Source organism: Nyctereutes procyonoides, unplaced genomic scaffold (genome assembly GCF_905146905.1).
Source record: "Nyctereutes procyonoides isolate TBG_1078 unplaced genomic scaffold, NYPRO_anot_genome, whole genome shotgun sequence".
NCBI lineage: Eukaryota > Metazoa > Chordata > Mammalia > Carnivora > Canidae > Nyctereutes > Nyctereutes procyonoides.
Genome location: NW_026575136.1, coordinates 39,578,104 through 39,593,391, shown reverse-complemented (window position 1 = coordinate 39,593,391; position 15,288 = coordinate 39,578,104). Strand labels below are relative to the sequence as shown.

The following is a 15,288-nucleotide window of genomic DNA, read 5'->3' as shown; positions in this document are numbered from 1 at the left end:
GGGCTGCGGACGGCGACAGCCTCGGGCCCCTGCGGTCAGCGCGGCCCTGCGCCCCCGAGGGAGGCCGCCCGGCGCCTGAGGGCCTCCGGCTGGTGGCCTCGCGCCCCTCGCGCCCCTCGCGCCCCTCGCACCCGCACGCCCGGGGCCCCCGCGGGCACTCGGCGCACGGACGCACGGACGCCGTGACGGGCTTGGGCCGCCGTGGACACCGCGACCCTCGAGGCTGGGGCCCTCGGGAGGGGGGAGGGGGGCGGGGGGCGGGGGGCGGGGCCCAGCCCTAGGCAGGCGCCTGCGGGGTTTGCACAGGGCACCAGGGTGTCCAGGCGGCGTCAGCTCCCCCAGGCCGCCCGGAGGGGGTGACGGGGAGGCAGGCATCCAGCGGGCTCGCCGTGGGGGTATCACTACTGCTCTTAAGATTTTTTTCGGGGATCCCTGGGGGGCGCAGCGGTTTGGCGCCTGCCTTTGGCCCAGGGCGCGATCCTGGAGACCCGGGATCGGATCCCACGTCGGGCTCCCGGTGCGTGGAGCCTGCTTCTCCCTCTGCCTCTCTCTCTCTCTCTCTCTCTCTCTCTCTGTGACTATCATAAACAAATAAAAAAAATCTAAAAAAAAAAAGATTTTTTTCAGCCAAAAGAATAGTAAACGGTTTTCAGAGTCTGTTCACGTGATCCCCACCACAACACGGGCTTCACGCAGGACCCCCACATCTGACCCAGCCAACAGGGCGCCCTCCGGCCGAAAGAACATCAAACCAACGTATGGAATGGGCTCTAGTAAGTACACAAAATAAGGATTCTTTCCCCGCTAAATGTGCCCTAGGTCTTGGCACTCAATCGGCCCTCACACGGTCGCTGAAGTAGCGCTCCGGTCGGGGCGGGGAGGCCGGGGAGGCCGTGGGCAGAAGCCCGGACGCGATCCACCGGACCGTCCACCGTCTGCCACCTGGCTCGGTGCATCGCGCTTCCAGCATGAGGTGTGGAACGCGGCGCCCCGGGAGGCAGCTCGGTGCTTGAGAACTATGCAGCTCGGTTCGGTGTCTCTGATTTCACGTCCCGGTCGGACATCCTCACGCTGAGAAGGGGGAGGGTCGCTGGCCTTACGCAGTATCCCCCGATCACGGCTAGGTCTGACCCCCACTCATCTTGACCCCAGGGCGGGGTGGGCGGCAGCATCTTCGGGGGTCACACAAGACTCCTAACCAAACCCAGGCCATTAGCACACGATGGCACGTGGGGATCTGGGTGCTAGTCTAGGCATCGTGGGACAGGCTGAATGTGCCTTTAATGGGTGTGGCATTTAGAAGGGAAAGATTTATTAACTGGAATTAGATTAGGGGGTGTTCTCTTCCCGGAAGAAGGCAGAGGATGGCCGCCAGCCCAGGAAAAGAGGGACGTGGGGCAGGCTCAGTGATAGTAACACTGGGAACCAGCACAGGGAAAGGGCGGTGACCTGACCCAGCAGGGCCCCTGGATTGTTTGAAGACAGAGGCCAAAGTACACTCACAGTGATCGCCCGCCACCCTTTGGGAATCTTAGGGACCCCAAACCTGTGGAAGTCCTCTGGGGCACCTGACCTGGGAGGGATCACAGTGAAGACAGGGATCTACCCGGCAGGGAGCCAGGGTAACGTCGGCTCTGCTACAGCACAGCACACACTGGAAACCATCCTCCCATGAGGCTCTGAGCTGAGACGGGGTGACCTACTTTGTCCCCAATTCAGAACCCAGTAAAAACTGAGTCATGCCCATACTCTCTGGTGAACAGGCAAGGGCAGCTGTGCTGAGAAGGTGGTGCTAGCACCTCTAACATTGGTGTAGTTGATATCTAGTTCCCCTGGGATGCTTGGGTGGATTAGACACCTCCAAGGTTGAGCATCTGCCTTCAGCTCAGGGCATGACCCCGGGGTTCTGGTATCAAGTCTCACATTGGGCTCCCCACAGGGAGCCTGCATCTCCCTCTGCCTGTGTCTTTGCTTCTCTGTCTCTCTCTGTCTCTCATGAATAAATAAATAAAATCTTAAAAAAAAAAAAAAAGAACCTAAAGTGCTGGCAGCAATACTAACAACAAAGTGTCTGGAAATGTACTGTAGGCTGTGAATGAGGGGCATGAAGATGCTTAACCTTGGGGGGATGTACGATGAGATGCGGTGGTTGACAATACACCAGGTTTGTGGAAAAGGAGAATCATAGGCGCTCTGATGCTCCAGGGGGCAAACCAGGGTCACTGTCCAAGACGAGGACTATCCTATGCAGTCTCCACCCGTGGGGGCTGCAGCCCGAGAGCCCGGAGCTCCCTGTCCAGCTGCAGAACTGGACAAACTGGACGCCTGCTCACAAGTCTCTGTGACCAAGACCCTGCAGGTCTGCCAAAGCCAGAGGCGGGGATTGCTGCAGGAGCACCCCCCATGTATCAGGAGAGATGCAGATTCTGTCCCGCTTCCCTACCTGGGCAGGGGCTCCGGGTGCATCACATGCAGTGCTGCCCTTTTGATGACACCATTCTGAAGAGCTTCCATCAGGGCATCCTGATAGACTAATGGACGTGATCAGAGAGAAAAGGCCCCTGCATGAGTACAGTTGGGCGGTCTCCAGGAAGGGCGCTCTACTCTTTTAGCAGCTGCTGTTGCAAACACATCCTGATCTTGCCAAACATCTGACAGAGGCCGCAAGCTTCTTCGTGTCTCTTCGTTGTTGGATGTGAGGCTGACACGTGCCAGGCAGTGCACTAGGCCTGCACACACGCTCTCCCACTAGATCCTCCAAACACTGGGCAGCCAGTCCTCATTTTACTCACGAGGAACTGAGGCCTGACGGCAGGTCACATAGCTCCTAGCAAATCAGCCCAGACCTGTGGCCTGGGCCCATGTTGCGTCACTACCTCCTGGCATGAGCATTTGTTCTTTGGGGTAGGGATGCCACCCTGACAGCTGCGTATGCACGGTGGACACTAAGCCAGAAGCAGAATTCTCAACTGTCCTTTCAGATTCAGAAGAGCCCAGCACATTTGAGCAGAAGCTGAGAAGAAAACCCTTTCCTTCGGCATGGAGCTCTTTTCCTCTGGGCAGCGGGAGCAGCAGGGGAGGCTGCTGGAAAAGCCTAGTCCACGCCCTTTCCCGGCTGTTTTCCCAGAATCTCAAGCACGTCCACCAGCCTCTGATGTTACTGAAACTACTTGCTCCTTCCTGCTCACCTAGAGGGTCTGAATTTTCAGAGAACTCTGGAGCAAGTTAGCCCAGCCCTGTGCATGCCAACATGGGGCAGTGGGCCCTCCTGCAAGACCGAGCAATTCTGGGACACCAGCACCTGTGTCTGAGAATTCAGCCCAATTCTGATGCTGTCTACCTTGGAATTAGCATCCAGTCCCACAGGTGAAGGGCTCAGGCCTCTCACGCTGCCCCCACCCCTGACCTCAGACACTGGTCAGATGTCCCAGGCTGTTACTTGTATTTCTGGCCAAGTAGCCACCAGTTGGAGATTCCAGTGACTTCCTCCTTAGGCTCCGTTAATTTGTGGCAGCGGCTCACAGAACTCAGGGAGACACTCACATTTACCTCTTTGTTAAGGGATCTGAGAGAGGGTGAGAACCCACAGCCCAGTGAAGAGGCGCACAGGGAGAGATCTGGGGACAGGGCATGGAGCCTGCATGCCTTCTGCTGACAGCTGCCACTCTCCCTATTCCCTGGGTCTTCACTGATTCAGAAGCTTCTGAACCCAGGCATTTTGGGTTACTATGGAGGCTTCTTTGCTTGGCCACAATTCATGAAATCATCGGCCACTGGCTGATTGAAACGCCAGGCCCTTTCATCTCCCCAGAGGTCAGGTGTGGACCCCATGGTTGGGCCTCCTGGCAGCAGCCCCTGCCCTTGATCGAGTGGGTTCCAGAAGTCACCTTTTTTAAACAAACGGCACCTTTATCACTCAACGCTTCAGAGATTTTGAGGGTTTGGACAGCAGGAGCCAGAAACTGTGCATGAAGACCACAGCAGAATAACTTACTATGTTTCTTACAAATCACCATCTCAGGTGGCAAGCATGGTCTTCCTTGTTCTACAGAAGAGACAGGAGTGGCTCTTGGGAGCCCTAGGTGTCCCGTGTCCTCTGGCCCCCAGCCCATAGAGGTCACTGGCCTGAATGTCCGACATCAGTGCCGATGCTCTATTCTCTATAAATGCCACACCAACCCACAATATTTGGGACCACCACAGGGTCCACTGCCTCTTGTATGTAAACACAAGGCATGAAATGTCAAATAACCAAACTAACACTAAGCTATTTATTTTTTTAAAGTGAAGGCTCATAAGAATTCATCCCCATAAATTTTACTAAATTGTACCCAGAAAATCAAAGTGTAACGGCTCTACTCCAACATGCCCAGATAGGGGTGTGAAGACTCCATATGGTACTATTCTCATCCTTTTTGTTGTTGATTTGAGTTTCAGAATGATGTGAAAACAAAAATCAGAAATATTTCTACATGGAAAGTAAAGTCCTGGGAACTCAGTACCCCAGCCTTCTACGTGGACTCTCAGAACACCGCGGCTGTGCCGGAGAAAGGTGAGTGAGGGGGGTCAGGACCGCCAGGGGGTTTTCTCCCTCATGACTCCCCAGCCAGGCGGCCCGACACGCACCACGGCCCAGGTACCACTGCCGATGTTGATGAGGATGGCAGTGAGCTTCATCCCACACAGCTCCCTCCACCCAATCAGCCCCTGGGTCTGGGGTGTCAGGTTCATGGCCAACAGCACGAAGTCCAATCGCTGTAGCAGGTTATCTAGACTCTCACAGTAAGTGGCCCCGACAACTTCCTCCTCTATTTTCCTACAGAGGGAATGAGGAAGAAAAACCATGTTCTCTAGTTAGAAATCCGTACCGCAGGCCCGGGAAGGAGTTTCTGAGGACCCCTATCAATGTGAGTCTGGGACCCTGCCGTGCAGCCCCATGGCACCCCTGGGTTCTCAGGGGAGGCCTGGGTCTGAGGGGTCTCCCTTGAGGCTCCTCGAGCAGCAGCTTCTTCCTGGACCTCGGGGGCCTGGACCAAGCCTAGCCATACACCCACATATGCTCAAGGATGACAGAACATTCCTGAAAGGATGTGGGTCCCACTGCAAGCAGGAATACGTGCAGGTCCTTTTGTGACCACAGACAAATGCGGGCAGACACCCTGCAGCCCCCTGGGGATGCTGCTTATCAAACAAAGCAAGGGCCCTGGTCCTGCTCCGGGCACCTCACACAGCTGGTTACTCCTGGAGGTCACAGCCTCCCGGGCAGTGGCCACTGCCATACGGATACTGAATGTGAAATATCACAGGTTGGGGTCTGGCGATGGCCCGGAGAAGAGACTTTGTCCTAGAAGAACCCTGGTCCCCATGTGCACAGTCATCACCAGGAGAGTCATCATTGCACTCCAGTCTCTTCACCGCCCATGGTGCAGACTGAGTTGGGCACGGCCCTCAGGAGGACCTCCGCCAGGTTCTGGCCAGCCGGAAGGTGTTCCATGGCAGTGGGAGGCCGCTGCAAGCTTGTCAAGCATGGCCATCGTTGGCTGGATGCGCACGGGCAGTTGCAAGCACCTCTTAGGTGGATATGAGCCCGTGGCATCCATGAAGTGACTTGGAATCCCAAAGCCGGGTGCTGGGCTGAGGGCAGAATATGCACATTCAGGGAAGCGCCCCCCACTCTCCCCAGGGCCCATATGCACTTCAGTATTAAAGGGACCAGACACATGTCTGATCCCTCTGACACAAGGGCCAGAGTGTGGACAGCTTCTCCCTTGAAACAAATCACTTTAAAAATTAAAAAAATACAATTGTGAGTTAAAATCTCTTCTCCGGTGAATTTTTTCAATAATACAAAGTCGCTGCCACATTCTTAGGTAATCACAATCTCTTTCCTGACCATCAGTCTTGTTTTTTGGAGAGGAAGAGCAGGGGAGGTCTATGGAGAATGGAGGCTACTACATCCAAGCTAAGCTGAAGGCAGTGATGGCCTAAGTCTGCTTGGCTCATGGCAGGCCCGTTTTCTGACGTTTACCTGCAACTCTAGTTGTGATACAGAATCTTCATTTCAAAAGCCTCGGCCCTCTGAGCGATCTTATAGTCAATGCTGCCCATGCCAATGATTCCCAGAGTGGCCCCCGTTACTTCTCGGTCCATCCAGTTTGTAGAGACGCTCTCTGTACCTGGTGCAGTGGTCAGCGCATGACCTGAAACCCACAAGGTGCAGGTGAGCAGTGGGGACTCCACACAGAAACCCCACACACTGCTGCGTCCCCGGACCCAGTGCTGACCTCTGACCTCTGACCGCAAACAAAGGTTTCTGCGAGGACCAAGTGGCAGTTTCCTTGTAACAAAACTAGAGCATCCTGGCAGAAAGCTTCAAGATACCAACTTCTTTTACATTAAGGAAGGACTTTTGGCTAAAATGTGTTGGTGTCAGCATGTGTGTGCGCGTGCGTGCGATGAACCTGCAACCAAAACCACAAAGCCTGGCTCCTGCCTCCTTCCTGGAGCGCCTCCACACCACAGCTCCAGCAGGAGGATGGGGCGTGCAGAACTGCAGCAGCTCTGCCTCTGCTGGGGGCATGCCCATATGTCCAGGGGGTGCGGGGGTCGGATCCCGCCCTTCACTCCAGGGATGCGTGCTCACTGACCTGTGAATGACCCCAAGGGCATGTCTATAGAGATGCTATGGCCTGGGTGGGGACCAGGGGGACTGGGTGGCGGCCGACACGTGCCAGGAGCTGGGCCCCGGCCTCAAACTGTGCACAGTGGCTCCAATCCCCAAGTGCAGCAGAGTCCTGGAGACAGTGTGAAGAAATCAAGCCCAGAAAAGACTTGTAGCTTGAAGATAAAATTATGTTACTGCCTCTGTCATGAGTGCCTGTCATCTGCTCTCTTTGGAAAACCAGCAAGTCCAAGGGCTGCTTAACTTCCACCACCCTGCGAGCCGCCACCAGGAGCAAGGCCATGCCCATGTCTGCCATGGGGCTGGACACAACCTGTGGTGAATTGGCAACCTTCACACTAAAGTTGGCAACGAGCTTCAGGTCCAGGTGATCTAGACCTGCTCCTGGTGAGGCAATTATCTTCAATGATGGCAGGCTCCACAGGAGCTCCTGGTCAATAGCCAGCTTTCCTCCCCAGAGATAAGAACTGAATTGTGTCTTATTTTCCAAAAATCCTTGCATGATAATGAGATTAAAATGTTTCTGCAGATCTCCAACATGATCTTCACATATACCGTAAGGCCCTTCCAATCCAGACACCAAAACACCAGGTAAGTCCCGTTCCCCCATGGCCTGCAGTAAGACAAGCACAGTTCCTGCTGTCAAAAATAGGCTTTAAAAGAACCACCAATATGCTCCTCCGTTGCTCTTTTAGGGTTCTGAGCACCTGGCTTCCAACAAGGGAGGATCCCCCACCCACAACTTGAAGCAATTCCCAGGATTCCAGTAGGGTGTCTGAGAATTCAGCTCAATTCTGATTCTATGTACCCAACAACAGCATCAGATCCCAGAGGGTAGGGGCTCCATCCTACAAGACCACCCCCCCCTTAATTAAGATTAAGCCCCTCTGCTCTTCCCCCAGCTCATGCTCTCTCACTCTATCTAAAATAAATAAATAAAATATTTAGAATACTGAATCCTTTCCAGAAGGTTTTCAATTTCCTTTGCCCACATCCATCAGAAGAATCACTATCTATGGCAGATACAGCCTCACAAAGCATATTTTATTTTATTTTAGTTTTATTTTATTTATTTATTATTTTTTTTTTACAAAGCATATTTTATACTGAAAGTTGAAACTACTCCTTGATCCATGGCCTACAGAATCTGTTAGCATCATGAAAATAACTCCGATCTCATCGCACACATCCATCCAAGCTCTTGGGTGACCGGCATTGTCAATGATCAGCAATATTTTAAAGGGAGTGTTTTGTTTTGTTTTGTTTTGTTTTTGTTTTGTTTGGTTTGGTTTGGTGAGTGGTAGGTTTAAACAGTGGGTTTAAAATACTCAACAAACAATTATGTAAACAGATGTGCTGTCAAACAGGCTTTGTTGTTGCATTTCTAGGGCAGAGGCCCAGTAGATTTAGCCTAATAGTTAAGGGCCCTAGGATTTTCAGAATAGTCAGTGAGCACTGGCTTCAACTTAAAGTCAGCAGGTACTTAATCCCCTCACAAGAGGGTCAGCAGTCAGCCTGTTCTTTGAAGCTTTGACCCAGGCAATAACTTCTCTTCTCTACAAAAGTCCTAGATGGCATCTGCTTCCAAGGGAAGACTGCTTCATGTATATTGAAAATCTGTTGGTCCATAGTCACCTTTGTTAATTATCTTAGCTAGATCTTCTGGATAACTCTCTGTGGCTTCTACACCAGCACTTGCTGCTTCATCTTACCCTTGTATGCTATGGAGAGGACTTCTTTCCTTAAAACTCAGAAACCCACCTCTGCTAGCTTCACAATTTTCTCCTGTGGCTCCCTCACCTCCCGCAGCCTTCAAAGAACTGAAGAGTCAGGGCCTTGGTCTGGATTAGGCTTTGGCCTAAGGGAACATCATTTTCTATCCAGACCAAACTTTCTCCACATCAGCAACAAGGCTGTTTTGCTTTCTTATTATTTGTGTGTTCACTGGAATAGATCTTTTTAATTTCCTTCAAGAACTTTCCTTTGCTTTCACTACTAGGCTGTTTGACACAAGAGGCCTAGCTTTCAGCGTAGCTCAGCTTCCAACATGCCTTCCCTACTAAGCTCAATCATGTCTGTTATTTAAATTAATTTTTTAAAAAGATTTTAGGTATTTATTTGACAGAGAGAGAAAGAGCACAAGTAGCAGCAGAGGGAGGAGAAGCAGACTCCCCACTGAGCAGGGAGCCTGACGTGGGACTCGATCCCAGGACCTGATCCCAGGACCCCAGGATCATGACCTGAGCTGAAGGCAGATGCTGCACTGACAGAGCCCCCCCCCCGGCGCCCCCCTGTCTAACTTTTGATTTAAAGTGAGAGTTGTGACTCTTCCTTTCAGCTGAATGCTTAGAGGCCATTGTGGGTTATTAACTGGCCTAATCTCAATATGGTGGTTCTCAGGGACCAGGGAGGCCCAAGGGGGTGGGGGAGAATGGCCAGTAGGCAAAGCAATCAGAAAACAACACATTTATCAGTTAAGTCCACCATCTTCTATCAGAACTAAACCCAAGGTGATCAGCCTGATGCTCAGCAAACACAGTCACTGAGACATCAAGTACGCAGCAAGGGAAGACTTTGAGAGGCAGCCACACTAGGGGCAGGAGGGAAACCCTCACATCCACCTCCCCAAAGAGGAGAGCCACAGGAAATGAAAAGTCTGGGGAAAGGGTGCAGCTGTGCTCAGTAGCCCACAGTGGACATCGGTCTGGTTAACCCCAGGTTACTGCTTATAGGAGGAGCACAAATCGCAGTGCCCCAAACAACGACACGAGTAACATCAAAGATCACTAGTCACATATCATCACAACAAATAAGTTTTTATAATAATTATATAATTATAATTATAATAATAATGAAAAAAGTTTGGAATATTGCGAGAATTACCAAAATATGAGAGATAAGAAGTGAGTAAATGCTGTTGGAAAAATGGTGCTGGTAGAGTTGCCACAAACCTTCAACTTCTAAAATATGCAGGATCTGTAAAGTGCAATAAAATGAAGTATACCAAGAGATAAAAGAGGCAAAATTAGCCTAAACAATATGTGGTTTGGTTTGGCATATTTCTGCACTTATGTTCATGGAATCAACCCTTATGTACCCTTCATGACCTGCTTTGTTCTAAGCTTATTAGCACATGAGACTCCTCTCTGTTCACCTGTGGATCAAGAGTTGGTCACTTAATTGATTGAGACACCCAGGGCCCCACATGTAAGCATTTCAAATCATTTATTTTCAATATGGGGCCTCTGCTGGAATTTGAAAGCAAAGTCTCACTTTAACATTGTCTTACATCTGACTCAAATAATTTTTTTCTTTTAAAAATGCAAATTCCAGGGCAGCCCGGGTGGCTCGGTGGTTTAGCGCCACTTGTGGGCCACGGCCTGATCCTGGAGATCGGGGATCAAGTCCCACATCAGGCTCCCTGCATGGAGCCTGCTTCTCCCTCTGCCTGTGTCTCTGCCTCTCTCTCTCTGTCTCTCTCTCATGAATAAATAAACGAAATCTTTAAAAATATAAAAAATAAATAAAAATGCAAATTCCGGAGGTAACTGGAGGATTCTTAAGGGTCGGATTCTTGATTTTGGCTCTTGTCATGACCTCTGGCTATGGGATCGAGCCCCACATCAGGTTCTGCACTAGATGAGGAGCCTGCTTAAGGTTCTCTCTCTCCCTCTGCCCCTCCCCCGCTAAAAAATAATTTTAAAAATGCAAATTCCTCTGGAGGCGCTATATGGCTCTCCAGTCATTTTTCTTTCTTACCTTTCTTTTTTTAAAAGTCTCCATTGATTTTTCATTAGTTCAGTCAAATTGCTCTCTTCCTCAACCTAACTCAAGCCAGTGCTCTGAAGGAAGGAACACTGGATACCTGTATCCTTTCATAAGGACACACAGGGACACCTGCTCCCTGACAAATACCCCCCATTTGCTTCAACATGGATGGAACTGGAGGGTATTATGCTGAGTGAAGTAAGTCAATCGGAGAAGGACAAACATTATATGGTCTCATTCATTTGGGGAATATGAATAATAGTGAAAGGGAATATAAGGGAAGGGAGAAGAAATGGGTAGGAAATATCAGAAAGGGCAACAGAACATGAAGACACCTAACTCTGGGAAACGAACTAGGGGTGGTGGAAGGGGAGGAGGGCGGGGGTTGGGGGTGAATGGGTGACGGGCATTGAGGGGGGCACTTGACGGGATGAGCACTGGGTGTTATTCTGTATGTTGGCAAATTGAACACCAATAAAAAATTAATTTATTATTAAAATAAATAAATAAATAAATAAAATCTGAATGCTTTCCCTCTAAGATGAGGAACAAGTCTCTCTTGCCACTTCTATTCAACAGGGCAGGTAGGCAAAAACACAATGAAAAGCATCCAGACTATAAAAGTAGTAAAACTGTCCCTATTTGCAGATGACATGATCTTGTATATAGAAAATCCTAAGTATCCAACTAAAAAACTATTCCAAATAATGAATGATTCAGCAAGATTGCAGAATGCAAGATCAGTATCCAAAGATCAACCGTATTTCTATACACTAGTTATTAATAATCTAAAAATATTTAAAACAACAATTCCATTTATTTATGTTTAAGATTTATTTATTTATTTTAGAGAGACAGAAGAGGAACAGAGGAGGAGGAGAGAATCCTCAAGCACATTCCCTGCTGAGCACAAAGCCCAAGGTGGGGCTCCATCCGAGGATCCTGAGATCATGACCTGAGCCAAAACCAAGAGTCAGAGGCTTAATCTACTGAGCCATCCAGGCACCTCAACAATTCCATTTAAATATCATCAAAAAAGAATAAAATACTGAGGAGTTAATTTAACTTCCCTCCCTAAAAAAAGCACAAGACGTGAACACTGGAAAATATAAAAGTTATAGAAATAAAGACCTAAGCAAATGGAAAGACATCCTTCACCCACTGACGACTCAACATTAAGATGGCAGCACAGTACTCCCTAAATTGGTGAAGAGTCAACACAGTCCCTGTCAAAATCCCAGCTGCCTTTTTTGCAGAAATTGACAAGCTAATCCTAAAGTTCATATGCAAATACAAGGGACCCAGAATAGCCAAACCAATCATGAAAAGGAATAAAGGTGGAGGGCTCATACTTCCTAATTTCAAGACCTACACAAAGCTGCATCAAGAAAGCGTGGTACTGACATTAGGCTAGACATACATGTCAGTGGGATAGAACTGAGAATCCAGAAATAAATCCTTACATTCAAAATCAACTGATTTAGGGGATCCCTGGGTGGCGCAGCGGTTTGGTGCCTGCCTTTGGCCCAGGGCGCGATCCTGGAGACCCGGGATCGAATCCCATGTCGGGCTCCCGGTGCATGGAGCCTGCTTCTCCCTCTGCCTGTGTCTCTGCCTCTCTCTCTCTCTGTGACTATCATAAATAAATAAAAATTAAAAAAAATTAAAAAAAAAACAAAATCAACTGATTTAAAACAAACAAACAAACAAACAACGGAAACAAACCAAACCAACCAACCAAACAAAAAACAAAATCAACTTATTTCCATCAAGGGTGCCAGGACACTCTGATAGGGAAAGAATAATATTCCCAATAAACGGTGTCAGAACAAGTGGATGTCTAAATATACAAAGAATGAAGGTGGACACCTAGCACCCACATACACAGAAGTTCACTCACAGTGATCAAAGACCCAAATGTGAAAGTTAATGGAGGTGCCTGGCTGGCTCAGTCTGTAGAGCATGCAACTCATGAGTTCAAGTCCCACACTGGGCCTAAAGCTTACTTAGGAAAAAAAAAAAAAAAAGTTGTTTAAAAAAAAAGTTAAAAATTCTTAGAAGAAAGCAGGAGTAAATATTCACAACATTGAATGAGGTAATGGTTTCTTAGATATGACACCGAAACATACAACAACACAGCAACAAAAGGAAATGATGAACTGGACATATTGAATATTTAAAACTTTTGGGCTGCAAATGATGCCAATAAGAAGTGTGGTCAACAGAATGGGAAGAAATATTTTAAAATCATATATCTAATGAAACTCTTAAAACTCAATAATAATTTTTTTAAAATGGGCAAAGGATATGTACAGATATTTCTCCAAGTGGAGGATAAGTATATGAGAGGATGCTCTGTATATTGTTAACCATCACGGAAATGCAAGTCAAAATCACAGTATCAGTGCACATCTACCACAAGGCTGTAATAAAAAATACACAAATAACAAGTGTAGGCAAAGATGTGGAGGGATCAAACCTCTCACACTTTGCTGTTGGGAATGTTAGAAGGTGCAGCCACGAGGCATCTGGGTGGCTCAGTAGGTTAACGTCTGCCTTCCGCCTTTCGGCTAAGGCTCAGGTCGTGGTCTCTGGGTCCTGGGGATGGAGTCCCCGCAGTACCTGCTCAGTGGGAAGCCTGCTTCCCCTGCCCCGCCTCCCCCGCCCCCATCCCTCTGCCGCTCCCCATACGACTTGGGGGCATACATGTGCTCTCTTAAATAAAATAAAATAAAGCTGCAGCCATTTTTTAAAATTTTTTTTTATTATTTATTTATGATAGTCATACAGAGAGAGAGAGAGAGAAGAGAGAGAGAGAGAGAGAGAGGCAGAGACACAGGCAGAGGGAGAAGCAGGCTCCACGCACCGGGAGCCCGATGTGGGATTCGATCCCGGGTCTCCAGGATCGCGCCCTGGGCCAAAGGCAGGCGCCAAACCGCTGCACCACCCAGGGATCCCAAGCTGCAGCCATTTTTGAAAACAGTTTGTATTCCATAAAATGTTAAACACAGTTAACGTATGACCCCGGCTTTCCACTCATATACCCTTAGGGAAGCGAAAACTTAAGTCCATACAAAAACAAATTCAGATGTTCACAGCAGCATTATGCATAACGGCCAGAAAGTGGAAACAGCCAAATGTCAGATGATGGATAAATAAAATGCACGTACTGGGTGACGGGCACTGAGGGGGGCACTTGACGGGATGAGCATGGGGTGTTATTCTATATGTTGACAAATTGAACACCAATAAAAAATAAATTTAAAAAAAATAAAAATAAAAATAAATAAAATGCACATATGCGTATGATGAAATAGTAACCAGCAACGAGGACTAAATCCTGACGCCTGCTACAGCGTGGCCCTTGAGAAGGCAGTCACAGGAGACATCATGGTTTGCTTCCACTTATACAAACTGCCTGGAATAGGCAAGTGCAGGGAGGCAGGCAGGAGGTCAGTGGTTGCCAGGGGTCAGGGACGACAGGGAAGTGGGAATGACAGAAGCCGACTGCGTACAGGACTTCTTCCAGCAGGATGGAAACTACCCAAATGGAGACCATAGTGGCGCTTCTACAACCCACCTTCACTGCAGTGAGAGGATCTCACAGGACGTAGGTGATCCTCCACTCAGCTTCTTAAAAAAAAGGATCCGTCTGGAGGTGGATGGGGTGATGGGTGAACAAGGACTATACGTGTTTGGTTTTTTTTAATTTTTTTTAATTTTTTATTTATTTATGATAGTCACACAGAGAGAGAGGCAGAGACACAGGCAGAGGGAGAAGCAGGCTCCATGCACCGGGAGCCCGACGTGGGATTCGATCCCGGGTCTGCAGGATCGCGCCCTGGGCCAAAGGCAGGGGCCAAACCGCTGCGCCACCCAGGGATCCCCCTTCACCTGTTTTATACAGTAACTTACACCTTAGCTTGTCTACTGTTGACAGAGTGATTTGACAAGCCAGCTGAACCTAGTCTGGAAAGCACGACTGCCCTGATTACCTTGGGGCTGGGTGTGGGGTGAACAGGACAGGCCTTCTCCAGCACGGTCATGGTCCCTGGTCCTGTGTCCCGTCCCCCTCCCCCAGGTCCCAGGGGTCTTCTCTGTCCCGCCCCCTCCCCCAGGTCCCAGGGGTGCTCTCCGTCCCGCCCCCTCCCCCAGGTCCCAGGGGTGCTCTCCGTCCCGCCCCCTCCCCCAGGTCCCAGGGGTCTTCTCCGTCCCGCCCCCTCCCCCAGGTCCCAGGGGTGCTCTCCGTCCCGCCCCCTCCCCCAGGTCCCAGGGGTGCTCTCCGTCCCGCCCCCTCCCCCAGGTCCCAGGGGTGCTCTCCGTCCCGCCCCTCCCCCAGGTCCCAGGGGTGCTCTCCGTCCCGCCCCCTCCCCCAGGTCCCAGGGGTGCTCTCCGTCCCGCCCCCTCCCCCAGGTCCCAGGGGTCTTCTCCGTCCCGCCCCCTCCCCCAGGTCCCAGGGGTCTTCTCCGTCCCGCCCCCTCCCCCAGGTCCCAGGGGTGCTCTCCGTCCCGCCCCCTCCCCCAGGTCCCAGGGGTCTTCTCCGTCCCGCCCCCTCCCCCAGGTCCCACGGGTCTTCTCCGTCCCGCCCCCTCCCCCAGGTCCCAGGGGTGCTCTCCGTCCCGCCCCCCTCCCCCAGGTCCCAGGGGTGCTCTCCGTCCCGCCCCCTCCCCCAGGTCCCAGGGGTGCTCTCCGTCCCGCCCCCTCCCCCAGGTCCCAGGGGTGCTCTCCGTCCCGCCCCCTCCCCCAGGTCCCAGGGGTGCTCTCCGTCCCGCCCCCTCCCCCAGGTCCCAGGGGTCTTCTCCGTCCCGCCCCCTCCCCCAGGTCCCAGGGGTCTTCTC

The 15,288-nt window shown here is 50.5% G+C and overlaps 1 long non-coding RNA gene across 4 annotated transcripts; it reads left to right on the top strand.

The window, feature by feature from the left end:
* Nucleotides 1-290: 290 nt before the first annotated feature.
* LOC129495513 (uncharacterized) lies at nucleotides 291-12,108 on the top strand. Of its 4 annotated transcripts, none has more exons than XR_008661538.1 (4): nucleotides 291-773; nucleotides 4,432-4,552; nucleotides 7,212-7,273; nucleotides 11,301-12,108. It is a non-coding gene; the product is annotated as an uncharacterized LOC129495513 (long non-coding RNA). The 4 variants fall into 4 exon arrangements; XR_008661539.1 differs by lacking the exon at nucleotides 11,301-12,108 and adding an exon at nucleotides 7,378-7,558; XR_008661536.1 differs by lacking the exons at nucleotides 7,212-7,273; nucleotides 11,301-12,108 and adding exons at nucleotides 4,823-4,907; nucleotides 5,307-5,755.
* The last annotated feature ends 3,180 nt before the right edge of the window (nucleotides 12,109-15,288 follow it).